A 15199-nucleotide genomic window follows, 5' to 3' on the forward strand; every position below is an offset into this window, starting at 1 on the left:
CCATATCAAAACCCGCCTTAATCTTGTACATCTCTATCAAATCTCTCCTCAGTCTCCTTTTATCCAATGAGAACAATGATAGTTTATCCAATCTAACTGTGTAGCTAAACCCACAACTCTGGTTAATCTCCTCTGCATCCCCTCGAGGACATTCTTGCTGAAGTGTCGGCACCAGAAGTGGACACAATACTCCTTTATTGTCTAACCAGAGCTTTATAAAGGCACAAATTCAGTGGGTGGGATTATCCGTCGGCTACGCAAGAATCTGGACACACGATTGGATGGGGAATTGGTTCCGAAGCCAAAATTATGGCGGGTACCAGTTTCAAGCCAAATCGCAATTCTCCGTCGCCTCGACAACGGCATCAATGGGTTCCAGAATGCACGTACAGTAAACACCGTTGGCATATCATTAGCAGCCCGACCCGGTATTCTCCGGAGCCTTTGCGATTCTTCGCCTCCACCAGGGCAAATTCCCGACGGCGAGATTCACTTGTGGTTTTAAAAATCGTGAAACTGGCGCCGTGGCTGCAGAGGGAGAAGAGAGGAGGTAGGACACGGAGAGGCACGACTGTGGGCTGCCGGGCTGGACACTGGCTGGCTGGGATGGGGGGGCCCTGCCAGGGCCAGGGTGGGGGTAGTGATGGGGGAATGGGACGTGCGGCCGTGGTGACCTTCCCACGGGACTGGGGCGGTGTCCAGGCAAGGACCGCCACTGCCGCGGCCTGCAAGGCAGCCATCTTGCTGCACACCTTGGCCCCTGGTCCTGCAGAGGGACACCGGCCATGTGGATGCCCCACCCCACCCCACCACCCCCGCATCCCAGTCTCCACCATGTACATGACGCCTTCATCCTGGCACACTTGAGAATTCCCAGCGTCTCAGAGATGCCACCCCGGCTGGGGGTTTAGCTCCTGGGTGATAGGGGAAGGGTGCGCTGCTGCCGGAGATACTGCTCAGCTTCGCTTTGTAGCCCGTTATGTTGTTTAGTCCTTGCCACAACCGCCGAGAGTCTGTCTGTGACTCTAGCTTGGTTTGATATTCTCTCTTGGCATCTCGGATGGCTTTGCGGAGGTCGTACCTGGATTTCTTGTATAGGTCAGGGTCGTCTGCCTTGAACGCCTCAGATCTGTCCTTCAGTAGGGAGTCAATCTCGTGATTGAGCCATGGTTTCTGGTTGGGGAACGCCGGTACTGCTTTCTTTGGCACGCAGTCGTCCACACATTTGCTGATGAAGTCTGTGACGGTGGTGGCATACTCATTTAAGTTGGTCACTGAGTTCTTAAATATGGACCAGTCCACTGTCACCAAGCAGTCACGTAAGAGCTCTTCTGTTTCCTCGGACCAGCACTGCACAACCTTCTTAGCTGGATTCTCCTGCTTGAGTTTCTGCTTGTATGCCGGGAGAAGGAGCACCGTCTTATGGTCTGATTTTCCAAAGTGCGGTCGGGTGATGGAACAGTAGGCGCCCTTGATTTTTGAGTAGCAGTGGTCAAGAGTGTTGTCACCCCTGGTGGAATTTTGGCAGTACACTCTTGAGGTTGGCCTTGTTGAAGTCTCCGGCCACGATGAACATGGCCTCCGGGTGTTCTGTTTCGTAGTTGTTTATAACTGTGTATAGTTCATCCAGTGTCTTCCTCACTTCTGCCTGGGGTGGGATGTAGACTGCTGTGATATTGGCTGAAGTGAACCCACGTGGAAGATAGTAAGGGTGGCACTTCACAGTCAGATATTCCAAGTCCGGGGAGCAGTAGGTCGCCAGGGTCGCCACATCCAAGCACCAGGAAGAGTTGATGAGGAGGCAAACCCCTCCACCCTTTGCTTTGCCTGATGCTCCTGGGGTCGGGTCTTGAAGTAGGCCCGGTCGGGCCTCCACGTGGATATTTCTTTCTTCCATCTCCAGGTGGGTTGGGTTGTTGGGCGGGCCTCTCCAGGTCAGGTCGCTGGGCGGGTCTCTCGGGGTCGAGTTGGGCCGGGTCTCGTCGTCGGGGGTCGGTTCGGGAGCTCCGGGTACTGGGCCGGGTGATCCGGTGGCTGGCATCGGTTGTTAGGTCGGGTTGGGAGCTCCGAGGTCCGGGTCGGCTCCAAATCAAGGCCGGGGCTTCACTTCCGGTTTGGGCCCGATCCACTTCCCGGTCGTGGAGGTCAGGTCGGGTCGGGTCACAAGGTCTCCACGGGCCTCGAGGATGTTCAAGCCTGCAAGAAAAGATAAAAGAGAGAGGTTCATAATAATTTTAGCCTTAGAATTTGTGGTGAACCACTGTATTAGGGGATATAAGGTAGGACCTGCACTACAGATTCGCCGGTAGCTCCTGCTGGCTGGCTCCGCCCACGGAGAACTGTATAAATATGCATGACCTCCAGTGCCCTGCCATTTCGCCAGCTGCAGCAGGAGGCCACGCATCTGACTGTAATAAAGCCACAGTTGTACCCAACTTTAGTCTTTATGTCATTGATCGTGGATCAATTTATTACAGTCAGATTTTCCACAGAATGTTTATCAGAATTAAACCCGATCGCCTGCAGCTGGATCCGCACTCGCCCGACACCAGAAAATATTTTACTCACTGGCTAGCGTGTTTTGAGGCCTACATCAACGCGGCGGACCCCGCGCCAACGGAGGCTCAGAAGATAAACGTACTGTACTCCAGACTGAGCTCCAGCGTGTTCTCGTTGATCCAAGACGCCACGAATTACACAAAAGCCATGGAACTCCTTAAGGAACACTACGCGCAGAAGGCGAACATGCTCTTCGCCAGGCATGTACTCGCCACCCGCTCGCAACTACCTAGTGAGTCCATCGAAGACTTCTGGCGGGCCCTAATTCCACTCGTCCAGGACTGTGTCTGTCAGGCCGTTACGGCCGCCGAACATGTGAACCTCCTCATGCGCGATACTTTCGTGATGGGGATTGCGTCGGACCGCATCCGAGAACGAGTACTGGAAGGGGCCACGCTGGCGGAGACGAAAACCTTGGCGCTCTCCATGATGGTCACATCCTATAACGTGCAATCGTACCCCTCCCGCCGCGCTGCCCACCCTTCTACTCCTTCCTACCCCTCCTGGACCCCGCCGACGACCTCCTCAGCCGGGGCCCTGCCTTCCCAATACGCCTACGCCGCATGCCAATCTGCACACCCTGGGGGTCCCCGCTGCTACTTCTGCGGTCAGCAGAAGCACCCCCACCAAAACTGCCCGACCCGCACTGCCGTCTGTAAAGCCTGCAGTAAAAAGGACCACTTTGCGGCTGTGTGCCAGGCCCGCGCAGTGGCTGCGATCGTGCCCGCTTTCGCCCCTCCCCCATGCCAGACGCACAATGGGAGCCGCTATCTTCTCCTCCCAGGTCCATGTGCGACCAATGGGCGCCGCCATCCTGCCCCCTTCGGCCACTTGCGCCCCATGGGCGCCGCCATCTTGTCCTGACCCCGCAATGTGCGCACCATGGGCGCCACCATCTTGTCCCGACCCCACAATGTGCGCACCATGGGCGCCGCCATTTTGTTCCCCACAGGGTCTCGGACATCCCAACATCGGAACCGCACATGCTCACCACCCGAAGCATCTGACAGCTACCCGCAGCTCGCTTCAATGACGCTGGACCAATCTCACCCACTCAACCTGGCCACCGCGTCAGCGACGGTGAAAATCCACGGCCACGCAACCTCGTGCCTGCTGGACTCCGGGAGCACCGAAAGCTTTGTTCACCCAGATACGGTAAGGCGCTGTACCTCGCGGTCCATCCTGCCTATCAAAGGATCTCCCTAGTCTCCGGATCCCACTCCGTCCCGATCCAAGGCTTTTGTATAGTCATCCTCACGGTCCAGGGCGTAGAATTTAGTAACTTCCGCCTCTATGTCCTTCCTCATCTCTGCGCTGCACTCCTGTTGGGCCTGGACTTCCAGTGCAACCTCCAGAGCCTCACCCTCAAATTCGGCAGGCCCTTACCCCCCCTTACCGTTTGTGGCCTCGCGACCCTCAAGGTCGAGCCCCCTTCCCTTTCTGCCAATCTAACTGCGGATTGCAAGCCCGTTGCCACTAGGAGCAGACGGTACAGCACCCAGGACAAGACCTTCATCAGGTCCGAAGTCCAGCGACTGCTTAAGGAGGGTATTATCGAGGCCAGCAACAACCCCTGGAGAGCCCAAGTGGTAGTGGTTAAAACTGGGGAGAAACACAGGATGGTCGTGGACTACAGCCAGACCATCAATCAGTACACCCAGCTCGACGCGTATCCCCTCCCACGCAAATCTGATATGGTCAATCAGATTTCGCAGTTCCGGGTCTTCTCTCAACAATTGACCTGAAATCCGCCTACCACCAGTTCCCCATCCGGAAGTCGGACCGGCCATACACGGCCTTCGAGATGGACGGTCACCTCTACCACTTCCTTAGGGTCCCTTTCAGCGTCACAAATGGGGTCTCGGTCTTCCAAAGAGAGATGGACCGAATGGTCGACCAGTACGGTTTGCGGGCCACCTTTCCGTACTTAGATAATGTCACCATCTGCGGCCATGACCAGCCGGACCACGATGCCAACCTCGATAAATTCCTCCGCACTGCCACTCTTCTCAACCTGACCTACAACAAAGAGAAGTGTGTGTTCAGCACGACCCGGTTAGCCATTCTCGGCTATAGAGTCCAAAACTGACTTCTCGGGCCCGACCCCGACCCCGACCGCATGCGCCCCCTCATGGAGCTTCCCCTCCCCCACTGCCCCAAGGTCCCTCATACGCTGCCTGGGGTTCTTTTCCTACTACACCCAGTGGGTCCCAAACTATGCGGACAAGGCCCGTCCACCCATTCAGTCTACCCAATTCCCCCTCGTGGCTGAGGCACAACGCGCTTTTGCCCGCATCAGAGCAGACATCGCCAAGGCCGGGATGCGCGCAGTGGACGAGTCACTGTCTTTCCAAGTAGAAAGCGACGCTTCAGACGTCGCCCTTGCCGCCACTCTAAACCAGGCAGGCAGACCCGTGGCATTCTATTCCCTTCATGTCTCTGAAATTCGACACTCATCCGTCGAAAAGGAGGCCCAAGCTATCGTTGAAGCTGTGCGGCATTGGAGGCATTACCTGGCAGGCAAGAGACTCACTCTCCTTACGGACCAACGGTCGGTAGCCTTCATGTTCAATAACACACAGCGGGGCAAGATCAAAAATGATGAAATCTTGCAGTGGAGAATCAAGCTCTCCACCTATAATTACGAGATTTTGTATCGCCCCGGTAAACTCAACAAGCCCCCAGACGCCCTCTCCCGAGGTACATGTGCCAGGGCACAAGTGGACCAACTCCGGGCCCTACACGACAGCCTTTGTCACCCGGGGGTCACTCGATTGTACCATCTGGACAAAGCTCACAATCTGCCCTACTCCGTCGAGGAAGTAAGGACAGTCAGGTCTGTGCGGAGTGCAAGCCGCACTTCTACCGGCCAGACCGTGCACGCCTGGTGAAGGCTTCCCGCCCCTTTAAACTCCTCAGTGTGAATTTCAAAGGGCCCCTCCCCTCCACCGACCGTAACATGTACATTCTCAGTGTGGTCGATGAGTACTCCAGATTCCCCTTCGCCGATATGACGTCTGCCACTGTCATCAAGGCCCTCAGCACCATCTTCGCTCTGTTCGGTTTCCCCGCCTACATCCACAGTGACAGGGGATCCTCATTCATGAGCGATGAGCTGCGTCAGTTCCTGCTCAGCAGGGGTATAGCCTCCAGCAGGACGACCAGCTACAACCCCCGGGGAAACGGGCAAGTAGAACGGTAAAATGGAACGGTTTGGAGGGTCGTCCAGCTGGCCCTACGGTCCAGGAACCTCTCAGCCTCTCGCTGGCAGGAGGTCCGCCCTAACGCTCTGCACTCCATCCGGTCACTATTGTGCACTGCCACTAATAACACTCCCCATGAACGTGTTTTTACCTTCCCCAGGAAGTCCACATCCGGGGTGTCGCTCCCGACTTGGCTCGCAGCTCCAGGACCGATCCTTCTCCGTAGGCACGTCAGGCTCCACAAGGTGGACCCCTTGGTGGACAGGGTTCACCTGCTCCACCCCAACCCTGAATATGCCTACGTTGAGTACCCCGACGGCCACCAAGATACTGTCTCACTCAGGGACCTGGCACCGTCAGGTTCCACCCCACACACCCCACCACCCATGCGCCCACCGGGCAACTCCGGGAGCATGCCGAAGTCCTCCCACCGCGCCACCAATATTGACCCCACCAGACCACCCCCCTCCCCTATTCCGTACAAGAGGACGAAGAGGACTTCGGCATGCTCCCGGAGTTGCCCGATGACTGGCCAGCATCAGCATCGCCACCACCGCCTTCGGTGCCACCTCCACCACCGCCAGCACCGACTTCACCGCCACCATTACGCCGCTCCCAACGAAGCGCCAAAGCACCGGACCGGCTGAACCTTTGACGGACTCCGGACCGTCAACATAGACTTTTCTTTTTCCTACTACTTTACATAATTGCCCTAATTGTATATAGTTTCACGTCACTCCCGCCGGACTCATTTTTAACAGGGGGTGAATGTGGTGAACCACTGTATTAGGGGATGTAAGGTAGGACCTGCACTACAGGTTCGCCGGTAGCTCCTGCTGGCTGGATCCGCCCATGGAGAACTGTATAAATATGCATGACCTCCAGTGCCCTGCCATTTCGCCAGCTGCAGCAGGAGGCCACGCATCTGACTGTAATAAAGCCACAGTCTTTGTGCAATTGATCATGCATCGGAATTACATTTTAAAAGTGTGTAAGTTAAGTAAAAAGTGGATCTGTTGAGGAGAGCTCGCAGAGTGTCGCCTCACTCCGGCGGAAACTTCTGTGTCATGCTTCTGTGCAAACGTAACTGGCGCCTAACTTTCTGGTGTTATGGGTCCTAACAGTACGTCTAGATGTACCCTCAAACAGTACATCAGGAGTGGAGGCGACCTGCTGTGATTCCCCCTGTTGGTGAGCGTCTTCTGGGACAACTGCGCCTGGATGGGCCCATCTGCTGTTTGGGAGTCCCAGATAGCGTTGTGCCGCCCTCTTCTGCCGGCTGATCACCAGATGCCCCAGCGACAGGAGAGGCGGGGGGGGGGGGGGGTGTTCTGATGTGCTGTGGTGTTTTGGCATCTCCCTTGCGGTAGTCACCGGTGTCATAATAGGCATCAGTATATCATGGTGCAGACACACACTGATGGACACATAGTGGGACCAATCAACACACACAACACCACAGCCAATCACCAGTTAGAGCACACGCACTATAAAGACGGGGCATCAGAGTTCCCGCTCATTCGGGATGCAGCTTCCTAGTAAGACAGAGCTCACAGCCTGCAGCACAGACATTCACCATGTGCTGAGTGCATCGACTGGTTAGGACAAGGCAAAGGTCTTTAGTTAAAGCTAGTATCGTGTTTACCCACAGTGAGAGTATGTTAAACTGTTAATGACTCAATAAAATAGTGTTTCACTATTTCAAGTGTTGGTGACCTGTATGTGTTCCACGGATCTAGAGCGCCCAACACAACATGATACCAGGAGTTGAGGGATATTAGCATTTCTTAGACTTACCTGCAAGTGATCTGCCTTCCACCAGCATTCTGTCATCCTGCAACATGGACAACATTAGCCCGCCGCCGCCGCTCCGCATCGCCGGCAACCTAGGGGCCAACTGGAAGATATTCAAACAGCGCTTCCAGCTCTTCCTTGAGGCCACAGACAGGGAGGACGCCTCGGATACCAGGGATTGCTCTCCTCCTATCCATGGCCGGGGACCATGCCATCCACATTTTCAATTCTCTCACCTTTGCGGATGATGAAGATAAAACAAAGTTCAAGACGGTCCTCCTCAAGTTTGACACTCAGTGCAGCGTAGAGGTAAATGAAAGTTTCGAGCGCTACGTGTTCCAACAGCGTTTGCAGGGTAAGGATGAACCGTTCCAATCCTTTCTCACTCACCTCCGCATCCTTGCACAGTCTTGCAGCTACGGGCCCACCTCCGACTCCATGATACGCGACCAGATCGTTTTCGGTGTTCAGTCGGACCCCCTACGACAACAGCTCCTCAAAGTAAAGCAGCTCACCCTAGTGACCGCCATTGAGACCTGTGTCCGACACGAAAACGCCACGAGTAGGTATGCCCACATCCAAGCGGCTGAAACGGCGTGGCAAGGTCCCCACGAGGTGGAACGGGTCCAAGCAATTGAGCACCTCCAGGCCCGCAGCCTGGATGAGGGCAGCCATTTCGCGCTCTTTTCGCAGACTCCTGCGCTTGTGCGCACCAAACGAGGGGATGGTGATGTCGAAGAACATAATGCGCAGACGCGCACCACGCACAACCGCACCCGCATGCGCGGTGAGGGAGCGAATGTGCTGACTCTACGGCGTGCAGCAACTGCCCATTTAAAACGGCAATGCCCTGCCAAATCTCGACAATGCCTAAGATGTGGCAGACTTGGCCACTATGCTGCCTTATGCCGAGCAGCTCAGCCTGCCAATTCATATCGTTTCAGCCAGCCTCGCAGGAATGTCCGGGCAATTCAACCCACGGTCACCGAGTCCGATGCGGACCTCCCACACAGCAGTGACACCGAGGACCCGAAGGCGCCTTTTCGCGTCTGTATCGTGACAAAAAACAGGCTGGCCCCAAAGCAAAGACACCAGCCGCTGTCGGTATACAGCATCGATCCAGACGATGAGTGGTGTGCCACCCTGACGGTCAACCAGTCCCAAATACGATTCCGCCTGGACACTGGTGCCTCCGCCAATCTCATTGCGCGGTCTGACTTCCAAAGCCTTTGTGTCAAACCAGCCATTCTTCCATCAGCCTGCCAGCTATTGGATTACAATGGCAATGCCATTGATGCCAGCTGCTCGTGCCAACTTGAAGTGACGCACAGGTCGCGCAAAGCCATCCTTCCTTTTGAAATCGTGGGCTCCTCGAAAGCCTCCCTGCTTGGCGCGCAGGCATGCAAGCTGTTGAACCTAGTTCAGAGAGTTCACTCTCTCCCTCATGATGACACGTCTGCCTTTCAGGACACCGACTTCAGGGGGCAACTCAACGCCATCATCAACCAGTACCACGATGTCTTCGAGGGCATGGGCACGCTCCCGTACACCTACAAGATCTTATTGAAACAGAATGTCACACCTGTGGTGCACGCACCTCGCAGGGTCCCAGCACCCCTCAAGGACCGCCTCAAGCAGCAGCTGCAGGACCTCCAGGACCAAGGAGTGATTTCCAGAGTCACGGAACCAACCGACTGGGTCAGTTCTATGGTGTGTGTAAAAAAGCCTTCTGGCGAATTGAGAATTTGCATTGATCCCAAGGATCTAAATCGCAATATCATGAGGGAGCATTATCCAATTCCCAAGCGCAAAGAGATCACATGCGAGATGGCTCGCACCAAGCTCTTCACCAAACTCAACGCCTCAGAAGGATTCTGGTAAATCCAGCTCGACAAATCCAGCAGGAAACTGTGTACATTTAACCCCCTTTGGAAGATATTGTTACAACAGGATGCCGTTTGGGATCATCTCTGCATCAGAAGTGTTCCATAGAATTATGGAACAAATGATGGAAGGCATTGAAGGTGTTCGCGTTAATGTCGACGACATAATCATTTGGTCCACCACCCCGCAGGAGCATGTAAGTCACCTCCAGCGCGTGTTCAAGCGCATACGTGAGCAGGGCCTCCGCCTCAACAGGGCCAAATGCTCTTTTGGTCAGACGGAACTCAAGTTCCACGGGGACCACATCTCCCAGTTGGGTGTGCGGCCGGATGCGGACAAGGTGGCTGCTATCACAGCCATGAAAACGCCAGAGGACAAGAAGGCGGTCCTCCGATTTCTGGGCATGGTCAACTTTTTAGGGAAGTTCATCCCTTACCTCGCCTCCCATACCATGGCTCTCAGGAACCTGGTCAGGAAGACGACAGACTTCCAATGGCTCCCTGCCCACGAGCGCGAATGGAGAGAACTCAAAACCAAACTCACCACGGCCCCGGTCTTAGCTTTCTTTGATCCAGCAAAAGAGACCAAAATTTTGACCGATGCCAGTCAATCCGGCATTGGGGCAGTGCTCCTTCAACGTGATGAGGCCTCATCATGGGCCCCCGTTGCATATGCGTCACGCGCCATGACCCCCATGGAGCTGCGCTACGCGCAGATAGAAAAGGAGTGCCTGGGCCTTTTGACCGGTGTGGTTAAGTTTCACGATTATGTGTACGAACTTCCTCAATTCACCGTCGAGACTGACCATCGCCCGCTGGTCAATATAATACAGAAAGACTTGAACGACATGACGCCTCGCCTCCAGCATATTCTTCTCAAGCACCGGCAATATGACTTCCAGCTGGTATACACCCCAGGCAAAGACCTCATCATTGCTGACGCTCTCTCCAGGGCAGTCAACACTCCATGTGAACCAGCGGGATTCGTCTGCCAGGTTGACACCCATGTGGCCTTCGTGGCCTCCAATCTACCTGCCACGGATGAACGCCTCGTCCAAATTCGCCGTGAGACGGCGGCTGACCCTTTGCTACAGCGTGTCATGCGCCACCTAACGGACGGGTGGCTCAAGGGCCAATGCCCTCAGTTCTATAATGTCAGAGATGATCTGGCGGTAGTAGACGGTGTTCTTCTGAAACTGGACTGCATTGTCATCCCGCACAGCATGCGCCAGCTCGTCCTGGAACAGCTGCACAAGGGTATTCTTGGTGTGGAAAAGTGCCGCCGACGGGCCCGAGAGGCAGTGTACTGGCCCGGCATTAATGAAGACATAGCCAACACAGTGCTCAACTGCCCCACTTGTCAGCTCTTCCAGCAGGCCCAACCACGTGAGACCCTGCAGCCCCATGGGTTGGTCACGTCACCTTGGACCAAGGTGGGCATCGACCTGTTCCACGTGCTGGGTAGAGACTATGTCCTGATCGTGGACTACTTTTCAAATTACCCGGAGGTGATACGGTTGCACGATATCACATTGTCTGCAGTCATCCGTGCCTGTAAGGACACCTTTGCTCGACACGGTATCCCACTCACGGTTATGTCGGACAATGGGCCCTGCTTCGCAAGCCAGGAATGGTCCAACTTTGCCAGGCGGTACAATTTTGCCCATGTGACATCCAGTCCCCTGTACCCCCAATCCAACGGCAAAGCGGAGAAGGGAGTCCACATAGTCAAACGGCTCCTCTGCAAGGCTGCCGATGCTGGGTCCGATTTCTACCTCGCCTTGCTGGCCTAGCGCTCCGCCCCACTGTCCACTGGCCTGTCGCCAGCCCAATTGCTCATGGGTCGTACCCTGAGGATGACCCAGACCTCGACCACATTCCGGTCCTTCGACGGATGCAGCCGTCTCGTGCACAGCACAAGGCGGCTCATGACTCCCTGCAGCTGATCTCCCTGCTCTGGCTCCAGATGACAACGTCCGCATCCATCTTCCGGATGGTGGCTGGTCGGCAACCGCTGTTGTCCTTCGGCAGGTGGCCCCCCCCGCTCGTTCCTGGTTTGCCTACCGGATGGCTCCATTCTGCGCCGCAATCGACGCGCCCTTCGTCTCGTTCCACGCTCGCTACATTATCCTACACTGTCGCCTTGCCCTCCTGCTGACCCTGCCATGATCTATGCAAAGATCCCTGTCACTCTGCATCCTCCTCACTCTGACGCAGTCCAGCCCGCTCCTCAGCCGGAGGCTCCCGACCCACCCTTGAGGCGGTCAAACAGAATTCGTCGCCCACCTCAGAGACTTAATTTGTGAACTTTGTGGACTTCTAGACTTTCTGAATTGTTCTGTTCTTCTGTTTGATCGTTAACATGGTTTGTATATAGTGTTCATCTCGTTATTCTTGTTGCATACTGTTTTACTGCACCAGGCACCTTCCCATGTAAATAGCTTAGTTCTCATGTACATAGTCCTGTAAATATGTCTTTCGCACACACGTAGTTAGGGACATTCTCACCATACACTATTTATTGCCACACATGTACATTCTTTTATAAAAGGGGGGATGTCATAATATACACCAGTATATCATGGTGCAGACACACACACTGATGGACACACAGTGGGACCAATCAACAACACTGCAGCCAATAACCAGTTAGAGCTCACGCACTATAAAGACAGGGGGCATCAGAGTTCCCGCTTATTCGAGCTGCAGCTTCCTAGTAGGACAGAGCTCACAGCCTGCAGCACAGACATTCGCCATGTGTGAGTGCATCGACTGGTTAGGACAAGGCAAAGGTCTTAAGTTAAAGCTAGTATCATGTTAACCCACAGTGAGAGTATGTTAAACAGTTAATGACTCAATACAATAGTGTTGCACTATTTCAAGTGTTGGTGACCTGTATGTGTTCCACAGATCCAGAGCGCCCAACTCAACAACCGGCATGGGCCCCAACACCTCCTCCTTCCTCGAGGTTCCCGATGTCCCCGGGCTACTCCATGGGATGGGGGTGCGAGCGGAACTATCCCCTGAGGCTCTCCCACCACCTGGCACTGCCAGCCCTGGAGGCCCGTTCTTGTCTCGGTCAGGATCTGCATGCTCGTGGCCATGGAGCACAGGAAGTGAACCACCTCCATCTGTGACTGCGCCATATCATGCTGTGACTTTGTCACCACCTTCTGGGTGTGTGCCACATCAGCCAATGACTGCGCCATCTCCCCCTGGCACTGGGCCAAATTCCTTTGCGCCATGTCATCCAGTGCCTGGGCAATGCCGCCGACGCTGTCAGCCATGGCTCTGGAACATGGCTGCCTGTGAGAGGGCATCGCTGTCCTGGGCGTCGGCCAGCGCCTGCACAGATTGCACCAGGCCTTGGACATGATGATCCACAGCCAAAATCCTTGCCCCAAGGCCTCCACCACGGATGCCACCTGTGCGGAGCTGGCCTGGGTGGCACGCATGTTCGGCACCACCTCCTGCTCGTGGTTGGACTCCTCCAGCTGCACCTGCAGGTGCTGGATGCTCGCCGACAACCCCTCATGAAGTCCCTGGCTCTGTGAGTGCATCGCCATTACAGATGGGATTGTCCGTTCCAGAAGCCCAAAATCTGTCTGGACGGCAGCTCGTCCCTGGGGATAGCACGCCCTCTGATCGTCAGCTCCCTGGGGAGTTCTAATCCCACTGGATGTACCGGAGCAGCTGTGTGATGTGCACTAGAGGGTGTCCCAGGAGCCTCGTCACTAAAGTGTCTGACCGAGGCGAGTGTCTCTGGGATGGTGGAGGGTGTTGGAGGCAGCTGTGACGGGAACTGAGTGTCCCCATTGGATTAGAGCTCCGGGGTGTCCTGGGTTTCAGGCTTATGAGTCAACACCGTGTTGGTGTCGTCGTCGCTGCTCGGCACGCGGTGAGGGGGGGGGGGCTTGGCACCGGCTGTGGCTGGGGCCAGGGACACCAGATGGACCCACCCCATCACCAGCAGCTTATGCAAGACACAAGACAAGACGCATGATTAGACCGCGGGCTGTGGGAAAGTGGGGGTGGTTGGGTGGTGTTGGGAGGTGGTTTACACATGTGGCACGTGGAACAACAACTAAGCGGGGCCTTCCTTCCTCGCCCGCAGCCGATCTCCACCTTGGTGACTTTCGTTTCCCTGGGCCCGGCAACCACATCCAGGGCTGCTCCCGGTGGTTATGGGCAGCCTTCTCCCACGGGAGAGGAAACAGAAAATGCAGAGTTTTCGACAGTCTGAAGCATGCAGCCCAGGGGGCTGGCGGCTTCAATGGCCTGGGCACCCAGCCATGGCAGCCAGTATGGGTGCTGGCATGTGGTGCAGGGTAGAGATTCAGCCACCCTCTGTGTAAGCTGGGTAGTTTGGTTACATATGTGTGGAATGGGGTTTGGTGCGAGGGGCACAGTGCTGCCTACTCACCCTGGCCACCCAGAGGAGGTCGTGCAATTTCTTCCTGCACTGCAGGTCGGTCCGGATAGTATTACCCATGGCGCACCCCCTCTGCCACCTGTGCCCAGGCATGATGAATGGCAACGGCTTGCTCCTCCAAGTTTTCTCCTCCAAGTTTGGTATCGTATGCAAGTTTTGAAGATAAAATATAGGAGCAGTAGTAGGCCATTCAAAAAGATCTTGGCTGGTAGAATTTTGGTTTTAACTCCACTTTCCTTCCTTCACCCCACCCCAGCCCTCCTCACTTAACCGAAACCCAGTAGATCAAACATTTGTCTAACTCAGCCTTAAATATATTCAACGACCAATCTCACACTACTGTCAGGGGTAGAGAGTTTCTAAAATTGAGGATTATTTGTTGATTTACATGGACAATGTACAATCTGCGGATTTAACCTCACTTTAAGTAATTTGTTGTGTGACCTGACTTGAATATTTAATTCATCTGGATAAAACCTGAATACTCCAGGTGAATGGCAAAATGTGATTTGCAACAAACAAGTACTTCAGATTCCAATTTGTCAACAGCTACCCTGCACAGTGAGGCCTTGTAAAACTGGTTCGATTGTGTTTACAATACAGTTTACAATTGATCAATTTTTCCCTGTAAAAAAAATCACAGTAACTCATGCTATTAGATTTGACAAGGAGTAATTTAATTAAGGGTCATATTGTTAATAGGCCTGTACAAGGACTTTTTAGTCTTAATCATTCAGAAACAATTAATGGTTCAATTGTGCTAATTAAACAATGGCTTCAATGGGCTTTCACAGCTGTTGTATAACAGGACAGGATTATTCAGCAGGCAGAGAAATCCTAATGCTAATGAGGAGATGAACACATGTGAAGAAAAAATATAGTAAGAATTTATAAACCAAGACTAAACTGGTTTTGAGATACATCAGTGAAGGGAATATGCAATTGAATATTCTAACACAGACAAGGTTCATGCATGAGGAATGGCCACTTGTCTGAGGTGCAAGATAAAAAATTGTCGAAGAGAAAAACAAAATGATTGACCATTTGGTGAGAATGTAACAGATTACTTGTTCACAGGTTTGAATATGCAACTTCCCAAGGTAAAATAGCAGAGTGTTGGATCAGGCAGGAAAAGCTGTGTGAAACTCATCAGCAGCTCAAGACAGCTTTTCTCGCTTGATTTAACATCACTATGTGCAATGTCAAAGTGCTGGCAAGCATCACGCGGTCAGGATGCCTAGATATTCCCACCTCCCCCTTTCCCAATGGACATCGGGACCACCCCATGTACATTGTGACCCCCATCCCACAGATATCGGAGCACCCCC

This window comes from Scyliorhinus torazame, chromosome 11, assembly GCF_047496885.1.
Source record: "Scyliorhinus torazame isolate Kashiwa2021f chromosome 11, sScyTor2.1, whole genome shotgun sequence".
In the NCBI taxonomy this organism is placed as follows: Eukaryota; Metazoa; Chordata; class Chondrichthyes; order Carcharhiniformes; family Scyliorhinidae; genus Scyliorhinus; species Scyliorhinus torazame.